The sequence below is a fragment of the Dama dama genome, chromosome 28, assembly GCF_033118175.1.
Source record: "Dama dama isolate Ldn47 chromosome 28, ASM3311817v1, whole genome shotgun sequence".
In the NCBI taxonomy this organism is placed as follows: Eukaryota; Metazoa; Chordata; class Mammalia; order Artiodactyla; family Cervidae; genus Dama; species Dama dama.
The window spans coordinates 53584731-53604967 of record NC_083708.1 but is presented as its reverse complement, the minus strand read 5'-3'; the positions used below and the strand labels follow the sequence as shown (position 1 = coordinate 53604967).

At 38.6% G+C, this 20237-nt stretch overlaps 1 long non-coding RNA gene across 1 annotated transcript in view; it reads right to left on the bottom strand.

Annotated features, from left to right (window-relative positions):
* LOC133047949 (uncharacterized) overlaps positions 1-20237 on the bottom strand; it is a 315323-nt gene that overhangs the window by 221710 nt on the left and 73376 nt on the right. The window lies entirely within an intron of this gene.

Genomic DNA, 20237 nt, shown 5'->3' with positions numbered 1-20237 from the left:
ACTAAACAGACATTTCTCCAAAGAAGACATACAGATGGCTAACAAACACATGAAAAGATGCTCAACATCACTCATTATTAGAGAAATGCAAATCAAAACCACAATGAGGTACCATTACATGCCAGTCAGGATGGCTGCTATCCAAAAGTCTACAAGCAATAAATGCTGGAGAGGGTGTGGAGAAAAGGGAACCCTCTTACACTGTTGGTGGGAATGCAGACTAGTACAGCCGCTATGGAAAACAGTGTGGAGATTTCTTAGAAAACTGGAAATAGAACTGCCATATGACCCAGCAATCCCACTTTTGGGCATACACACTGAGGAAACCAGATCTGAAAGAGACACGTGCACCCCAATGTTCATCGCAGCACTGTTTATAATAGCCAGGACATGGAAGCAACCTAGATGCCCATCAGCAGACGAATGGATAACGAAGCTGTGGTACATATACACCATGGAATATTACTCAGCCATTAAAAAGAACTCATTTGAACCAGTCCTAATGAGATGGATGAAGCTGGAGCCCCTTATACAGAGTGAAGTAAGCTAGAAAGATAAAGAACATTATAGCATACTAACACATATATATGGAATTTAGAAAGATGGTAACAACAACCCTATATGCAAAACAGAAAAAGAGACACAGAAATACAGAACAGACTTTTGAACTCTGTGGGAGAATGTGAGGGTGGGATATTTCAAAAGAACAGCATGTATACTATCTATGGTGAAACAGATCACCAGCCCAGGTGGGATGCATGAGACAAGTGCTCCGGCCTGGTGCACTGAGAAGACCCAGAGGAATCGGGTGGAGAGGGAGGTGGGAGCGGGGATCGGGATGGGGAATACATGTAAATCCATGGCTGATTCATATCAATGTATGACAAAACCCACTGAAATGTTGTGAAGTGATTGGCCTCCAACTAAAAAAAAAAAAAAAAAAAAGACTTCATTATCTAAAAGCTTATTGAGAAACTTTACCTAACCCAAGTGGAACATCTTTGGTTAAAGTGGAAGAAGGGCCTAAAGTCCTTTCTTTTTGGCTCAGCATGTATTATCTTCCAGTTACAGATCTAGAAGGCAAGCATTAATATAAAAAAATACTTGACACTAATTTATTTGCTAAAAATATTATTAATATAAGCCTGCACATCTTCATACATTATCTATTTATAATATCTGTTATTGTGACATTAAAAAAAGCAGATAACAGGGTCCTGAGACAAAAAGTCAGGGGTCTATCATCAAGCTTAAATTTAAGATACCAACTTTTTAATTTCTAGAGTTCTATATTTTAAAAAATCTTCCTCAACTACTTTCTAAATTTCCAAACAAATTTAGAATTAAGAAAGCTATATGGGGAGAAAAAGGACAAAATGCCATATAAAGGATAAAAAGCACTATCCTACCAGTTAACTATTATTCAACTGAGTGGTATTGTTTAATTCTATAAAAGAAACAAAAAAATCACAGCTATCTGGCAGGCATCAACAGAGAAAAAGAATTTGAATATCCTATATACTCCATGAAATCCATGCACCTGTTGGAAGTATTTGTTTTCCAATCTTTGTTTCTCTTCATTAATATTGAAATAAGGAAAACACTAAGATTATACACACAAATATTTTTTAACTTCTCCATCATTTTTTTCTCTAAAATTGTCTCAATATAAGAAATACAAAGCCAATATTTATAATATTTCTTCTCAGGGGGCAACATTTAACTTCATTAGTCATTGAAACATATTATTTTAAGTAATAAATACCTGAAAACAAACTTTAGTTTCCAATTACCAACGATATAAATATTTGTCATTTTAACTTACATGTAAGTTAATTAGATAGTTTGTGGGATATGAGAAATCGTTTTAACAAATAAATACAAAATAGTGTCTACTCAGATGGTAAAGAATCTGCTTCCAGTGTGGGAGACCTGGGTTGAATCCCTGAGTTGGGAAGATCTCCCAGAGAAGGAAATGCAACCCACTCCAGTATTCTTGCCTGGAGAATCTCCAGGGACAGAGGAGCCTGGCAGGCTACAATCCATGGGGTTGCAAAGAGTCGGACATGACTAAGCAACTTAAGCACACCCACAAATAGATACATAAATTTTATATATACCTCTTTTTCTCACACAAAAACACAGAACCACTTTCATTCACTAAATACTTACAATTTTTTAGCATTCTCATTTAATTAAACACATGAAGATATTAATGTGCTTCAGGTTTGCCATGTAAAACTTTTTTTTTAACTTCCATAATTATAACCAGGAATCAGAATACTTTTTTAAAAAGTTAAAATATTGTATTTCTTTGAATATTTTCAACTATACCATTTTATGTTTGATTAATAAGTGTAAATCTAAAAAAGGCATCTGGGGTTCAGGCAGTAAAGTTGAGATTATCTCAGATGTGGTCACTCTGCAACTAAAATTAAACCAGAAACAGAACAGTCTTACTGGTGAAAGGATACTATAGCATAAAGTATCTCCTTTAACGTGCCTTTATATTTGTTACAACATTCTATTATAAAAATCTCCTCTATATCTCCTAAAGTCTTTGGTTCTTACCTTACAGTGTGCCTCACTAGACACAAAATTCAAAGCTTTTTCTAACATTCAAAGAAACCAAAAGTGGTTAAGAGGATTTGTTAGGTAGTTAGGATAGGAAAAATGAGTCCAAAATGGCAGTGGCTAAAAGACAAAGAAGGGAAAAGCCCGCAAAAATAGAACAAAGGAAGGTGTAAGGACTGGAGTGAGAACCTCAGGTGAAACAAACAGCCTTCCTGGCTAGCTCAGTTTACATAGGGCAGGTTCTGAGGGAGGAGAAAAAAACATATAAAAAAAGGAGCCAAAACTGGGCCTCTGGACTCTTTTCTCTTTGTCTTTTGGGTTGTCCCACCCTCCCACCTCGAGGATGTATTTTCCTTTGCTTGCCAAATGAAACTGAGCTGTAACACTGGTCTGTCCGGTGCTTCAAATTTTTGCAGTGGCAAAACAGAACTGAGGAAATTACAAACTCCCCTGACATCTACGGTGTCATTTCTCAGATTTAACCTGGCTGTACCAACCTCTGCTCGGCCCCTGCAAGGCCTCTGCAAGGCAGAGGCCAAGCACAGCAGAAGCCCAACTCAGCAGAAGCGCCCATGGTGGAAGCTGAACATGAAGAAAACCCAAGTGCAGGGGAAGTGGGCTTGCTGGAAGAAGCCCAGTGTGCTGCAACTGGGACAGCAAAAATAAACTCAGCAGAAAGCTCATGCGGCTCAGTCTCAGAGTCCAGAAGACCTCTGGATGGGGTAGGAAGTCCTCGCTCCTATGGCTGGAAGGACATATGGCTAACAAAATCTTAATTCTTTTACAATCTCTCATTTCTTGTTTCCTTGAACCCCTGGCAAACAGGCAAGCCATTGTGGGTGCCCCAGTATATCTGGAAGGCTCCACTATCTGCTGTGCCTTAGTAGCTGTTGCCTAAGCAAGTGGGGGTCTTCTATCTTTAATCTTCTTTGTGCCAAGGATCAGGCCAATGAAAACTGTAAGCACAGGTCAGGTATTTAGCAGATTTCCAGCAGGTTATGAAGGGGATTTCTCGGCACATGTTTCCCACTACTTTCCCCTCCCATCCTTTAGCTCATGTCTCCTGGGACTTGAGCCAGACCAAAACCCATGGTGCCTGGCTTCAGGACCTAATGAATCTCAGGCTCTTGATGTGTCATTGAAAAAAAAAAAAAAAATCAGTGAGAGACACAGAGATAGGTAAGAGATGAATTTGTTCCGATTTAGAAAGAAGCACAAATCACAGGGTATGGGCCATCACTGAGGCCCTGGAATGTGGTGTGATTAGTTTTTTCCAAACTGGGTGATTCCAAATGCTAATAAGTGGGAGGATCATTCCAACAATTGAGGAACCACCCACTCCTTGGGCTTTTGATAGTTTCTTAGGACTATTCTGGCACCTCTGGGTGTGTCATTTAGCTTGCAGATTGAGAATCAAGGTTTTGTTGATTTTGACTTGTCAGTCATCTTGGACCCACTTGATTTTAATCAGTTTACGTATGCCTTTGGGCTGTGTCATTCTTTCAAAAGTTGTGCCCTGCCCCCTTTGCTCCTGTTTCATGCTCTTTTCCTGAGTCCTCTCTGAGGCCACAATGTTGCCTCTACAATCTTCTGAAGGGACAACCAGAAAATAGATGGCCTTTGGGGGGAAACAACTGTATAATATCCAATCCCTCTAGATAGTCAGGCCTTCATCTTCCATGTTTCCTACAACATGTGCAACAACAGCATCTCTCAGTGAACCTGGTGGGGCGGGTGACAGGTACACAGTGCCTGCTAGAAGTCCATATGTTGGTGGCATCCCTTCAAGGGCAATTGGGCTTCCAGGGATAATGTTTGTCAATTTGGGAGAGAGCCCTGAAAGCCGTTTGGGCCCAAACCATTACCACCCTTCTCCTAAAGTTACAAACATACCCCTGGAATCAAATCTCCATTCTATCTTTATTGGAATGTCTGGTCTGTTGCCTCTTATCAATTTGTTCTTAAGCCACTCACAAATTCCTACAACCAGGAACCTGTTCCATTGTAGGCAACATAGCTCCTCCCCGCCTATTATTAAAATACTCTTCATGTCCCTAACAGGACCAGATAACCCACTCTTTTGTCATTACTTCTCCTATTACCTAAAGTGGGTCTATGACAATGAAATGTTTACCATTGGAAGCACCCTAAACTGCTCTTATGGAAGACCAGGGGAAGAAATTAGTGACTTACATTCCCTCAGAGCAATAACAGGATAAGGCTTATGGCTGTTTCACCAGGTTCCCAGTCTCAGCACACAAACTTGGATTGCTTTACATAATGGTATCCATTTCCATCCATGGTGGACAAACCAGCAATGAGTTAAGATTTATAACCCCTTAATCCTACTCAGCACTGGTCATGCTGGAGACCTTAGGGACGCTCAACTCCAGCCTGGGGTCCTAGGAGGTGGACCTGCGTAGGGATCTGGTCCTCAGAAGGTTGTCACACCTTAACCTGCTGGGGACCCACCAGTCCAGGGGTCCCAAGAGGTCGACATGCCTTGACCTGCTCAGGGACCCAATTCTTGGGAGGCCAACCTGCCTCGACCTGCCCAAGGATTCGATCTCCAGGAGACTGTCATGCCTCAGCCTGCTTGGGGATCCGCACCCTGACCCAGGGACTCCTGGCTATCAGGATGCAACAGTACTGGATAGGATAAGCTTCAGAAAGACTCACACCTAAGAAAGTCACCAGTAAAAACAGAAGGCCTATTAGTTTTTTTCTTTTTTCTTTTCCTCCCTGTCATCACTTTTAGATGGGAAACAACCAATCCACTTCTCTACAGATGCCCTTGAGATGCACCCTTGATAACTGGAAGCTGCTCGATCCTCTAACTTTAAGGAGAAGTTGCTTAAAATTCTTTTGTGCCACTGAGTAACCACAGTATCCTCTGGGAGACAAGGAACACTGGCCTGAGGATGGGAGTTTAAATTACAGTATCATCCTGCAGCTAGACTTATTCCACAACAGACAAGGAAAATGAACAGAGATTCTCCCATGCCCAAATCTTCTTCCAACTAAGAGATATAACTCTGTCTTAAGTATGGGATTGGTGTATGCCCTAAAAGTGAGCCTACAAGGCAAATGGTGTTAGGCACAGACAACCACGAGAGGGAAGCCCCCCATGAAGACTCACCTCTTATGGCTCCCGAGTTGCCTGTTGCTCCTTCCTTGTATCCAAATGTGCCCCCATATAAGGGAGCACCCCTTCCACAAAAGCCAACTCGAGTATGTCCCTTAGTTGAAACTGGAGGAGAATTCAGACCAACCCAGGTCCATAAGCCCTTCTCCCTCTTAGAACTAAGACAGATCAAACAAGACCTGGGAAGCCATACAGATGACCCAGGCAAATTACCTTGGCCTGTGACTTGATGTGGAAGGACATCATGGTCATATTTAGTCAAACTTTTTCTGACCCTGACCATGCTACGGTCTTAAAGGAAGCCCGAAGGTATGCTACAGGGCTTCACATGTCAAGCGATAAATACCCAGTAGGGGAAATTGCAGTCCCCTCCTCAGATCCTAATTGGAATTATAATGACCCTGAACATACCTGGGAAAAGGATCATTTTCTGATCTATGTAAAGGCAGGACTAAAAGCAGCCCAGCAAAAAGTAATCAGCTATGCCTGGATCTCAGCAATTACTCAGGAGCCCAATGAGAATCCCATTGCCTTTCTGAAAAGGCTGAAAGAAGCCCTCCAAAAGTTTACCAATCTGGACTTAGACTCTTACGAGTGACAGGTGATTTTAAAGGACAAATTCCTGTCCCAATGTGCATCAGACATCAGGATAAAGTTACAACAGCTACAACAGCAAGACCCTGCTGCCTCTTTAGATGACTGGCCCAGATAGCCACCAATATCTTTTATAACAGAGAACAGGAGAGGGAAGCCAGGGTCCAGGAAAGGGAGAAAAGGAAAGAGACAAGGCGTGCCCAAATGTTGGCCACCCTCCAGGGAAGCCCTATGGCAAATCTCGAGTCCTTGAAAGACAAGGTATGAGGCAAATGCCTAATCTGTAGACAGGCGGGACATTGGCTCAAAGAAGGTCCAAACCATGACAAGTCTCCTAAAACAGCTTGCTACAAATGCCATAAATTGGGACATTGGGTGCCACTCTGCCCTTGGGACCCAAGAGCCTCAAGGTCAAGTGCCAAGCCTTCCCTCATGATGGTTCAACAGGACTGAAGTGGCCCACTCCAGCCAGTCCGCCTGTCACAGACAACCATCACGGGGCTGGAGCCAAGGGTGCAACTGGATGTGGCAAGTAGGTCTGAGAATTTCTTGGTTGACACAGACCTCCTACTCCAGAGCCTTCTCCTCCCAAACTTGTACCATTTTGAGTGCTACAGGAAAAACAATTACAAAAAGATTCATCCAAGCACTTCTTTGTTGCTGGGATGGACAAATATTTTCCCATCAGTTTCTGGTGGTCCCTGAGTGTCCTACTTCCTTATTTGGAAGAGATCTTTCCCTGCCTTCAAAATCTTGCAGCTATTGCAGTCCTGATAGAAGATGCTTTAAAATTCTCATTTGGGGGCAAACTAACATTTTTTTTTTTTTTTTTTTTTTACCAGCCACCCAGTGAAACAACTCCTGAATGGGAGAGGCCATTTATGGATGTCTGATCAAAGGATCCTCAGATATCAAGTAGGGCTGATGGAAAACCCAGGCCTCACTATAACCCCTTGTGAGGTTCTTAACCCAGCTGTCCTCCTGCCTGCACCTGAAGGCTCTCTTCCCCTTTCACTCTTGCCTAGAAATTTTGGACCACTGGACAAAACCCTGAGAGGGATTGTCAGAAGATCCTCTGACCAATCCTTAGGAAATCTGGCACACTGATGGAAGCAGCTTTGTCTTGGATGGAAAAAGAAGAGTCAGATGTGCAATTGTCTCCAATTTTGAGACCATAGAGGCTAAACCTTTCCCACCAGGTACTTCAGCCCAATTAGCTGAGCTCATAGCCCTGACTTGAGCTGTAGAGCTAGGAAAAGGAAAAAGAGTAGCCATTTACACCAACTCCAAGTATGCCTTTCTGGTGCTACATGCACATGCTGCCATTTGGAAAGAAGGAGGCTACTTGACCACCCGAGGGTTCCCAATCAAATACAGTGATCAAATCCTTTAGGCTTTTGGAGGCAGTCCATCTGCCCGCTGAGGTTTCAGTCTCCCATTGTAAAGGACACCAAAAAGGGAGCACAGAAGTGGCAAGAGGGAACCAAGCAGTTCATTGCCAGCTAAGAGAGCAGCGTTACAGAACAATGAATAGGGGTTGCCACCCTAGTTCCACAGACTAATTTGCGAGAAACTCCTTCATATGCTGAAGGTGAAACTCTTAAAGCTAAGAGTGAGGCCTTCAAGAAGATCATATGGGATGGTTCCAAAAGGAGGGGCTCCTTTTCCTGCCTGGGTACCTCCAATGAAAGTTGGTTAACTCATTAAATGCCAGTATTCATTTAGGGGAGAAGGCTGTCCAAAGATTACTAGCAAGGTCCTTCAGAGGAACAGGCCTCCAAAGGACTATAAGGCAAGTGGTCTCCTCTTGTCCCACTTGCCAATTAAATAGCCCCCAAGGAGCTTGAAGACCCCAGCTGGTCCAGCCTGTCCAATGGCATGGGACCTATCCAGGAGAGGACTAGCAGATGGACTTCACCCAGATGCCAGTTTTTCAAGGGTATAAATACCTATTAGCCATGATAGATACATTCACAGGATGGATTGAAGGCTTTCCCACCTGGACTGAGAAGGCTGAGGAGGTGGTAGAAAAAAAATAAAGAAAGAAAGAAAGAAAACTGCTCCATGAAATTATTCCAAGATTTGGTCTGCCCAGATCATACAAAATGACAATGGGACATCATTTATTTCTAAGGTCACCCAAGGGGTCTCTAAAGCATTGGGCATTATTTATTATCTCTATTGTACCTGGAGGCTCCGGTCTTCAGGAAAAGTAGAAAGAGCCAACGAATTCTTAAAATCAGCAATAAAAATGATAACCCAGGAGACCTCCCTGGGATGGAAGGAGGCTTTACCAATAGCTCTCCTCTGAACTTGTATTTCCCCTAAGGAACAGGTTGGTCTTAGTCCTTATGAGATGCTATATGGGAGACCTTTTGTTTATGTCAATGACCTCTTCCTAGATCCATAGGCTCAGATCCTCCAGTCTTATGCCATAGCCAATGGGCAATTCCAACAGGATATATGCCTGTGGGGTGTCAACCAGGACCCCCAAAATTCCAAAGAGACACCACTATATGCTCCAGGGACTCAAGTCCTAATTAAAGTCTGGAAAGATGGGTCCCCAAAGGCTCAACTCCAGCCCACATGGAAGGGCCTCTACCCTGTAATATTTTCTACCCCCACAGTAGTCAAAGTACCAGGATATGACTCCTGGCTTCACTACTCATGAGTAAAGCCATGGAAGAAAACAGAAGAGGACACTCAATACACCTGTGAGTTCCTGGGAGATCTCAGATACTTATTCAGAACTACACATGAGTGCCATTCTAATGAACATCCCTAAAACTAAATTTCTGGGGATAAAATTTCTCAGGATAGCGCTGAAGAGCCAACACAGCTTGGCAGGTGTTGTTCTCCAAAATAGACAAGAGATAGATCTCCTGATCCCTGAACAATGAGGGATTTGAGCCACCTTGAATAGGATGTGTTGTTTCTGGGTAAACACCTCCAGTCAAGTTAAAAAAGTCTCACAGTCTTCAAGAGAAACATTCAGATCCTACTGGATATCAAAGAATGAGCTGGAGAATTCTCAGGGTGGCTATAATCACTGGGGGATCCTTCTGCTAGGGATGGGGAATTTGGAGTTGGCTAATGCCCCTACTAATCCCTGTTATCACCATATTGATGCTGCTTATGATTGCTCCATGTATTATCAACTGTCTAACCCGGTTTGTCTCTGTCCAGGTCAACATGCAGTGACAGTTCAACAAGGATATATAAAAATACAGGCAATCATGGAAAATATCACTAACCCTTAGATGGACACTGCAATCAGGACTCTGAGGCTTGAGACTAGCAAGAGGGGGAGGTTCAATGCCCCTCGCTGTCCCAGTTCAGCAGGAAGTAGCCAGAGAGACCTCAACACCGCTATTCCGAAAGAACTGGGCGTCCCAACTCTTGAGGGGGGAATGTTAGGTAGTTAGAATAGGAAAAAGGAGTTCAAAATTGCAGTAGCTAAAAGACAAAGAAGGGAAAAGCCTACAAAAATAGAACAAAGGAATGTGTGAGGACAGGAATGAGAACTGAAACAAACAGCCCTCCTGGCTAGTCCAATTTACATAGGGCAGGTTCAGGGGGAGGAGAAAAAACATATAAAAAGAGGAGCCAAAACTGGGCCTCTGGCCTCTCTTCTCTTTGAGTCTTTTGGGTTGGCCCACCCTCCAGCCTCCAGGATGCATTTTCCTTTGCTTGCCAAATAAAACTGAGCTGTAACACTGGTCCATCTGTCACTTCAAATTTGTGCTGTAGCAAGACAGAACCGAGGAAATTACAAACTCACCCGACAGATTTAATTAACTTTTTTTTCTATAATCTTTGGAGAAGTTTTATATTATACATACAATAAAGTAAACAATCCTAGAAAGTTAAATTAAATAACAAAAACTCACAGTAGACACTGTTGGTTTGTCTTATCTTGAACTTGCCACTAATAAGGACATTGCTGAGTCATTCTTTATTGAAATCTATGTCATCCTTTACAACACTTAAAATTTCTCATCCCTCTTTTGTTTAGAATAGTTTGTTCTGTCATGGAAATCCGTGCACCAGATATTAAGCTTCCATTACATTTGTATTGGACATTGAATTTGCCTAACAAAGTAGTTATATTTGCTTAATCAGGTTATTTGAAAGTGAAAGTGAAAGCTGCTCAGTGGTGTCCAACTCTTTGTGATTCCATGGACTCCAGGCCAGAACACTGGAGTGGGTAGCTGTTCCCTACTCCAGGAGATTTTCCCAACCCAGGGATGGAACCCAGGTCTCCCTCATTGCAGGTGGATTCTTTACCAGATGAGCCACAATCAGGTTATTTAACTCCCAAGAATTCTGCTTATGTTCTTAGTTCTATGGTGATGAAATTTGATATTAAATTTAATTTTTAGATTCCCCAAGCATATCCATATATTTGTTTCTATATTGTTATGGGATGTTTATAAATAACAATATTGCCATTTTCCCAGTAAGCTATGAGGCTCCATTGCTATCATTAAGGACTCACCTGCCAAGTTAAAAATATATATGTTCTGACAAATGTCTTTCCTGCTATCCAAACGGTCACAGCTGCTACAGTAACAAATGACATCCATTCTCAATACCTATCTCTCTAAATCTCCAAATAACAACTGAATAAAGTATAAAAGGGCTAAAATCACATAGAGCCCAATTATGTTCTTGGAATGAGTTATTTCAGCTGTAACTGTAGAGTTTATATTGAAATAGGGGAAAATTCTCAAAATTTGTTCCTAATAGAATTTTTTCTATATATAAAAATTATTGTGCTTAATTTCTGAAGTTTGAAGCACTGGATTAGTTACAGCATTCTAAACAAAAGTAACTGTATTTGACTTTGAGAAGTGTCACTACCTGATAAACAAACTATAAGCTTAGTGAATTTTCTAATTCCCTTTTGATTGATCATGCAAGCTTGGATTTCTTTAATATTACTTTTTTCCCCCCTTTCTTCTTTCTTTCTTCTTTTTCTTCTTTTTTTTTTTTTTCTTGCAATCTGATCTCTCAATTGCTTTGTCATACATGCTTCTTGCTCTCTCAAAGGGAGGTGATCTAGATTAATGAGATTGAACTCCACAGATTAATACTCTATAAGGAGCAATCATTTTTTCAATTGATATTATTTCACTATTTCAATTTTCTGAAATCACTTGGGATCCATACTAACCTAGAGGGATAACAAACAAGAAGATTAAGCTAGAACAGCCATGATGTAAATTCTCACACAACCTTCAGAAACAAATGAGTATCAATTTCATTAGAATTAAATCAAATTGAGTTGACAGTCACTAAGACAGAAAGACAATTTTTTCTTTAAAAGATCTTTCAAAGCTCTTTCCCTACGGCTTGCCTTCTAACTAAAATTATGCCTGGGAGATAGATGGAAACCAGTGAGATTTCACTGTATGGAAGCACAAAATATTTACTGAAATTTGATCAAAGAGAACCAGATTATTTTTTGCAAGAGTATAGAGACAGTATTAGTGATAAAAATTAGTATAGACGGTTGTAATGAGTGTAACTATCTTCCAAAGAATCAGGATTTATTAAAATTAAACATGAGCTCTAGAAAGGCAGGCAGAATGTTGTTGGGGAAAAATGAACAAATTCAACAGTTAAATATAAATAGTACTATTACACATTATTGAAAATATATTAAATATTATTTATATGACTACACAACATGCATTTTTAGAGGAAAACAACTTGAAATTGAGGTTCTTATCATCTGTCCTCAAAAGTTTCAGGTGCTATAGCCCAGTTCTTCTAGGATACTAGCATAGTAAATATAATAATTTGAATCAAATGGCAGTATTTTCCCAAATAATTGCAATAATTTGAGCAATGTAACTGGTGGATACAAAAAAGCATTCACTTTAAAGATCTACCACTAATCAAAAGTAACATTTATCACATGCTTTGGAGAAGGAAATGGCAACCCACTCGAGCATTCTTGCCTGGAGAGTCCCATGGACAGAGGAGCCTGGCTGGATACAGTCCACAGGGTCACAAAGAGTCAGAAACAACTTAGCAACTGAACAGCCAACATCATATACTTACTATATTACAAGTGCAAACCAAGTGCTTTACATACATAGTCTCATTTCATTTTCACAACAAAGTCTTCATTTCATCCTCACAGAAATGGGGTACAGAAAGATTAATTTCTCAAGCATGCATAATATTTACTGAAATTTGGCAACAGAAAATTTGATATTTTAATCACAATATTGTACAATGCAATTTTTACTATAATAAAATAATTGTACTATCTTTATTATAAAATATATATTAGAAAGGCTAAATAATTAACCCACAGTCACAGAAGTAATAAGAAAAGATGAAGCAAAAATTTGATTGGAGACCATTTTACCACAGAGCTAAACTGTTGACCATCATATTGACCTGACTGTGTGAATATTCATTACAATAAAAATACCTTGACACTTTTTTGGCCAATATTCTTAAGATAAAAATAGAAGAAAGATACTGCTAAAGCCTTTTAAAGCACAGGCTTTGGCTTGCAATAGACCATTTACTGTGTTTGGGGGGTATAAATAAATATTATTCAAATCAAATGATAATCATGTATTTATAATATACTATATACTGTAGATTTCCAGGAATCTACAACTGGGGGGGGGGGGGAGCAAAGTATATGAATAGAAGTTAAAATTAAAAAAAAAAAATGACTATTTAACTAATGGTTAGATGGCAATAAAAGCACTGTTAAGAGAAATTGTAGACTTAATATTCCCCATTAAATAATGTAACAAATTGAATATTATGCAAAAATGGAAGAGAATTCATCAGGTATATACGATGAATTCAAAATAATTTACATAAGAGAGGGATCTAGAAGAATGTACAATATATGAAAAGAGAGGAAAGGATAATGGTAAGAGAATCTGCCTATGACAATATGTAACCCACAATTAAAAGTATAATAAATCACCCTTGTTTTTGTATGGTCCATTGTTGTTTGTTGTTTAGTCACTAAGTCATGTCTGACTCTTTGCAACCCCATGGACTGTAGCCCCCAGGCTCCTCTGTCCATGGGATTCTCTAGGCAAGAATACTGGAGTGAATTGCCATTTCCTTCTCCAGGAGATCTTCCCAACCCAGGAACTGAACACACATCACCTATACTGGCAGGAGGATTTTTAACTGTTGAAGCCACCAGGGAAGCCCTGAAGAATATGAACTGGTGCTATTAGTTAAGAAGAGGTCCTAGTTTAAAAAAAATTAAAAAAAAAATAATGTGTGTTAACCTAATTTTAAAAACACAGTCCATGGGTTGTTTTTGAACTGGTGAAAAAAACAGAAAGAAAAAAAAAAAACATAAATGGCTAATATATCTTTACAAAAGTATGACTGACTTGAAAAATGTAAGGAGAAAAATGAATATTGAAGGATATACTGCAATCTTAGGCTTTGCAAAGACAACAGAGAGAAAAATTTTCAATGGATTGGAACTCCAACTGTCCCTTGAAAATAACTGATCTGTTAACATTTGTAGATGTAAATTTCTAGATATTAATTAACAATTTATTTCAAAGTGTTAAGTCATGCAGTCGTGTCTGACTCTTTGTGACCCCATGGACTGTAACCCATCAGGCTCCTCTGTCCATGGGATTCTCCAGGCAAGAATACTGGAGTGGGTTGCCATTTCCTTCTCCAGGGGCTCTTCCCAACCCAGGGACTGAACCCAGATCTCCGGCATTGCAAGCAGATTCTTTATCATTTGAGCTACCCGGGGAAGCCTACACATACAAAGAAACAATTTAAAATAAGTTTTGATGCACTCATGAAACTATCAAACAAATAGGAGTAATGTCTAAACTACCAAAAGTAATACATGAAAGGATATCATCATGGAGGAGAGAGGAATGAATCAGTTTTAAAAGAGTGGCATTATTTTGAATAATGAATTAGAAAACAAACATTGAGAATGTAACATAACTGTTAATAATTCTAATGCAATTTATTTGTAAAGATTTAGTGAACACCTTCTCTTGCATACAAACAAGCTGAACCTCAGAAATATATGGATGGGTATTGAAAGATCTCCTTGCTTGGATTAGTTTATAATTTAGTGAGAGAATAGAAATACATTACATTAATAAAAACTCATGAGATTTTAACATTGTTCTAAAGGTCATAATAATAAATAATGATTTGGAGAATGATTTTTGAAGTTCATCTAAAATTGATACAAAGGTTCAATGCAATTCCCAAAATTATTCCATAAAGAAATTTTGTAGATACAGACAGTATTATACTAGCTTTTATATGAAAAAGTAAAGAACTAAGCCAATTTTGAAAAATAAAAATAAAGTGGGAGTAATCAGGCTATTTGATTTCAAGTCAATTTATAGCTACAGTAATGAAGAGTCTTTGGTACTGATGGAGGGACAGATACACAGATCAATGGAACCGAATAAAGGATCCAGAAATAAATCTGCATAAGTGTACTCAACTTTCTTTAAATTAAAATCATATTTTAAAAAGCAGTTTAAGGTTCACTGCAAAATTGAGAGGAAAATAAATAAATTTCCAACATAGTCACTGTCCCACATGTGCATAGACTATCTTATTATCAACATCCACAAGAGAATAGCACATTTTTTTTATAATTGTATCTATATTGACATGTCATATTCACCAAAAATTCATAATTTACATTATAGTTTACTCTTGGTGTGAGACATTCTATGAGATTAGGCAAATACATAATGAAATGTATTTATCATACAGAGTGTTTTCATTGCATTAAGAATCCTCCATGTTCCACCTATTTATCACTTTTCCCACCCCAAAACCCTGCCTACTATTGGCCTTTAAATTATCTCCACTTGTGCATGTGTGCTCAATTGCTCAGTTTAGTCCAACTCTTTGTGACCCCATGGACAGCGGCTCGCCAGGCCCCTCTGTCCATGGGATTTTCCAGGCAAGAACACTGGAGTGGGTTGCCATTTCCTATTCCAACCCAGGGAACTTCCTAACCCAGGGATCGAACTTGTGTCTTCTGTGTATCCTGTTGGGCAAGCAAATTCTTTTAACACCGTGCTACCTGGGAAGTCCATAACATCCCCATAGTTTTGCCTTTACCATTATGTCATATAGTTGGAAACATACATAATGGAGACTTTTCAGATTGGCTTCTTTCAATTATTGATATTAGTTTAAGTTCCTCCATGTCCTCTCAAGACTTGAGCATTGCTTTTTAGCATTGCATATTATTCCATGTTCTCGATGTTCCATAGTTTATTTATCCATTCACCTGCTGAAGGGCAACTTGGTTGCTTCCCAGTTTTGACAATTATGAATAAAGCTATTAAGCACACATGTGCTGTATATATACAACTATAAGCACACACATATGTGTGTGTATACACACACACACACACACATATATATATATATATATATGTTTTCAATTCATTTGGGTAAATACCAAAAAGCATGAAGATGGATTATATGGTAAAACTGTATTTAGTTTTTTAAGAAACTGAAAAACTGTCTTCAAAAGTGGTTATACCATTTTGCATTCTCACCAGAAACAAATGAGAGTTCCTACTGATCCACAATCTCATCAGCATTTGGTGGTGTCAGTTTTCTGGATTTTGACCATTTTGAAAAAAATATGTAGTGGTATCTCATTGTTTATTATTATTTTTTTTAATTCTGATTTTTTTCCTGATGGTATATGATGTAAAGTATCTTTTTCTGTGTTTATTTGCCATGTATGTATCTTCTTTGAAGAAGTATCTGTTCAGGGTTGGCTCATATTAAAATCAAACTATTTTCTTATGGTTATTTTAAAAGTTCTTTATATGTTTAGCCAAGCAGTCCTTCATATGTCATTTTCAAATATTTTATTTCAGTCTGTGGCTTGTCTTATTCCCTTGAAAATGACATTCCAGAGAAGTTTTAAATTTTCATGAGATCCAGTTTATCAATTGTTTCTTACATGTATTACACATTTCACACGCAACTCTAGACTTTGTTATGTGCTATATTCTAACTTTATAGTTATGCTTTTACCTTTAGGTGTGTGATTGATTTTTAGTTAGTTTTTCTGAAGGGTGTAAGGTCTGTCTAGATTTATTTTTTGCATGTGGACATACAGTTGTTTCAACACCATTTGTTGAGAAGACAGTCTTTGCTTCATTGTTTTGCCTTTGTTCCTTTGTCAAAGATCAACTGCTTTTTATGGGGTACTATTTCTGGGTTCTCTATTCTGATCCAGTGGTCTTTAATTATTTTGCTAAAATCACATGGTCTTTATCACTAGAGTTTAATGGTAAGTTTTTAAGTTAGGTAGTGTTAGTCCTCCAAATTTGTTCTTCTATTTCAATAGCATGCTTGCTATGCTTGATCTTACTCCTCTCCACATAAACTTTAGAATCAATTTGCTTTTATCCACAAAATAAGTTTCTGGGATTTTGATTGGAATTGCATCAAATCCATGGATTACTTTGGAAATAACTGATATCTTTAATATATTGGGTCATTTAGATCATGAACGTGGGATATCTCATTTATTCAGTTCTTCTCTCATCTCATTCAGCAGAGTTTTATTGTTTTCCTCATGTAGATCTCTTATATATTTTGTTAGTTTTATACCTAAGTATTTCACCTTTTGGTTGCTTTTAAAAATTGTGTTTTTAATCTCAAATTCCATTTATTTATTGCTTGTATATAAGATAGCTGTTGACTTTTGTACACAAACTTTGTATCCTAACACCTTACTAGAAACTAGAATCACATATTAGATTTTTTGGTTGATTCTTTTGGATTTTCTACACAAATAGTCATGTTGTCTGTGAACAAAGACAGTTTTATTCCTTTCTTCCCATTATGTATATTATTTATTTATCAATTGATCTAATTATTTATTGAAGTCTAATTACATTAGATAGAACTTCCAGTGTGATATTGAAAAGGAGTAATAAGATGGGGCAACTTTGTCTGTGTAGGGACACAGAGAGAGCTCTGTCTCCCTTATTTTGCCTCTAGTTTAGATTCCTTTACCCGACTGTGCCCCACCAACTGGATCAGTAATCAACAAGGAAGAACATGTGGAACAAGGTGGGGTGGGGGGAAGTTCAGGATAGAAATATTTTTTAATGTACATCTAAGGGCTTCCCTGATGGTTCACTGATTAAGACTCTGCCTCGCAATGCAGGGGACATGGGTTTGATCTCTAGTAGGAGAACTAAGATCCCACATGGCTACAGAGAAGCCCATGAACCACATGGAATCCAGCATAGCCAAAATTCATAAAAAGAAAAAAAAAAAAAAACTCAATAAAATGTACATCTAAACAAGAGGAAAAAGATAGTACACTGTGGCAATTAGAAAAAAAGGACAAATTTCAAAGAGATAGCTTTCAGAAATATAAAAAAAAATAAATAAAATGAAACATCAATTAAATAGGGTTGGGAGATAAGAAGGAGGAGCTCTCATGACTGAGAATATAGCAGTACCCAAAGTAAGAAGAAAGACTTCTTTCCAGCAAAGACTCAGCCAATGAAAAGCCATAAGGACTCTATGTTTACTATATCTCTCCCAAGTTCCTCTTTTTCCTCTATAAAGATGTTCTTCTCTCCTTGATGTGCAGGAACTTGCTCATGACTCACCATGAATACAAACCATGAATTGAAATTCTCCACTGATTCTGAATAAACCCATCTTACTGGAGAAATAACTGGCAGTTTATTTAATTCAGGTCAAAGTTTTGGTGACCCATACGGGGACCTACAGAAGACCACTGAAGGCTCCAGGGTAAGTAAACAAACAAATATTAAACCTACAACTGTCACTTACTCCTTTCCTTTCTTACCCTAGAGTGTGAAGGTGTGTCGTTTTCAAGAAACCAAGCTCACATCTTCTTTGCAGTTGAAGTTCTCTGGAGTTTATTTGGGATTTATCATAGTTTTATTTTTCTGGTTAAGGCCTTGTTCTACATGTGAGTAGTCATTTGACACTTGAATCTGATTTTGAAATCAGACTACTCAGCTAAAGCTTGCTAAGAAACACTTAGCCCATTCCATAGGTAACAGGAGCTGCTTCACTAAAACAGTGTCGGGTCAGCCATCAGCATATTAGAGTAGAATATTCTCTGGACACTGGCTGAAAAAGCTTTTGGCTTGACTCCTCTAGGACTAAGCTGTTACCTTAGAATTGGCTGGTACTAGCTTGAAAGCTGTTTGAATTGAGCTTTTTAATCTGTAAGATGCTTGACCTGTTGGAAATTATTCCCTTATTCTAAAGAGAAACTTCTGAGAAATGAGATCCCAGGTATCTAAATATTTTGAGGGTACACCCATTATAGGGACTCTAGTCAATTTAATGTTTAAAAACAGTGATCTTTCCTCATACACATTTTAAATAAAATAGACCAACCTGACCAAAAGCAAATTAGAACATCAATGACCATTATGGGGAACTTTGGATATTCCATACTTAATTTCCTTAAAACTGAATTGAACAACAATAGCTCAAAAATTTCCAGAACGGAGGGGAAAGATTTTTTTCAATTTTTATTTTGAGGCTTCCAATGTTACAAAAAGTCTAAAATTACTCTCTGCAAAATAAAACTTCAAGATTAAGTGAGGTAAACAAACACTTAAAACATAAAATTGCTCTTGAAGCCTCAGTCTCTCCTTCCTTTGCTTCTTTGTCTCATGCTCCCCATCCAGCTCCCTCTCGTCCCCCTCCCTTGGCTCATCGTAACCAGACTTCGCCTCTGGTGCTCTCTAGTTCATACCCTTCAACACAGCCTGTGCCTCCTCTAATGCCTTCACCTCTGCTATTACTGATTCTTCCTTCAAACCTTTCTTTTTCTCTGAAACTCCCCCCACTCCCTTTTCTTCTGAACTTTTAAAAACCCATCCCTTTAAAATTAAACCTTTCAAGGATCCAGAGGCTAAACCCCTATTATTTCTTTTTTTTTTTTTTTTTTTTTTGGCCTGGACTAAAGCTGAACTGTAAACCATTAATCAAAGATTTTCCCAAAATAGTTGAACATCTTTACATACTTGCTGAGAAATTTAAACTTACCAGCCTGGACTTTCATTAGACAGTTCATATGCTTGCCTGTGAAAGCCAGGCCTAGAATTGGGTAAAAACCATAATTGGGAAAATCACGACAAGTTTCTAGGATTACAACTCAAAGAGCAGTTCACTAACTTTCCACATGATAAGACTTTGACAGTTGCTAGGTGACTTTGCTAGGCAATACTTAGGGCTGTTGACTGTGGCTCAGATCATGAATTCCTTATTGCCAAATTCAGACTTAAACTGAAGAAAGTAGGGAAAACCACTAGACCATTCATGCATGACCATAATCAAATTCCTTACCATTATAGAGTGGAAGTGACAAATAGATTCAAGGGATTAGATCTGATAGACAGAATGCCTGAAGAACGATGGATGGGGGTTTGTGACATTGTACAGGAGGCAGTGATCAAGACCATCCTCAATAAAAAGAAATGCAAAAAGGCAAATGGTTGTCTGAGGAGGCCTTACAAATAGCTGTGAAAAGGAAGAGAAGCTAGAGGCAAAGGAGAAAAGGAAAGATATACCCATTTGAAAGCAGAGTTCCAAAGAACAGCAAGAAGAGATAAGAAAGCCTTCCTCAGTGTTCAACACAAAGAAATAGAGGAAAGCAATAGAATGTGAAAGACTAGAGATCTCTTCAAGAAAATTAGAGATACCAAGGGTACATTTCATACAAAGATGGTAACAATAAAGGACAGAAATGTTATGGACCTAAGAGAAGCAGATGATATTAAGAAGAGGTGGCAAGAATATACAGAACTATACAACAAAGTTCTTCATGACCCAGATAATAATGATGGTGTGATCACTCACCTAGAGCCAGGCATCCTGGAATGTGAAGTCAAGT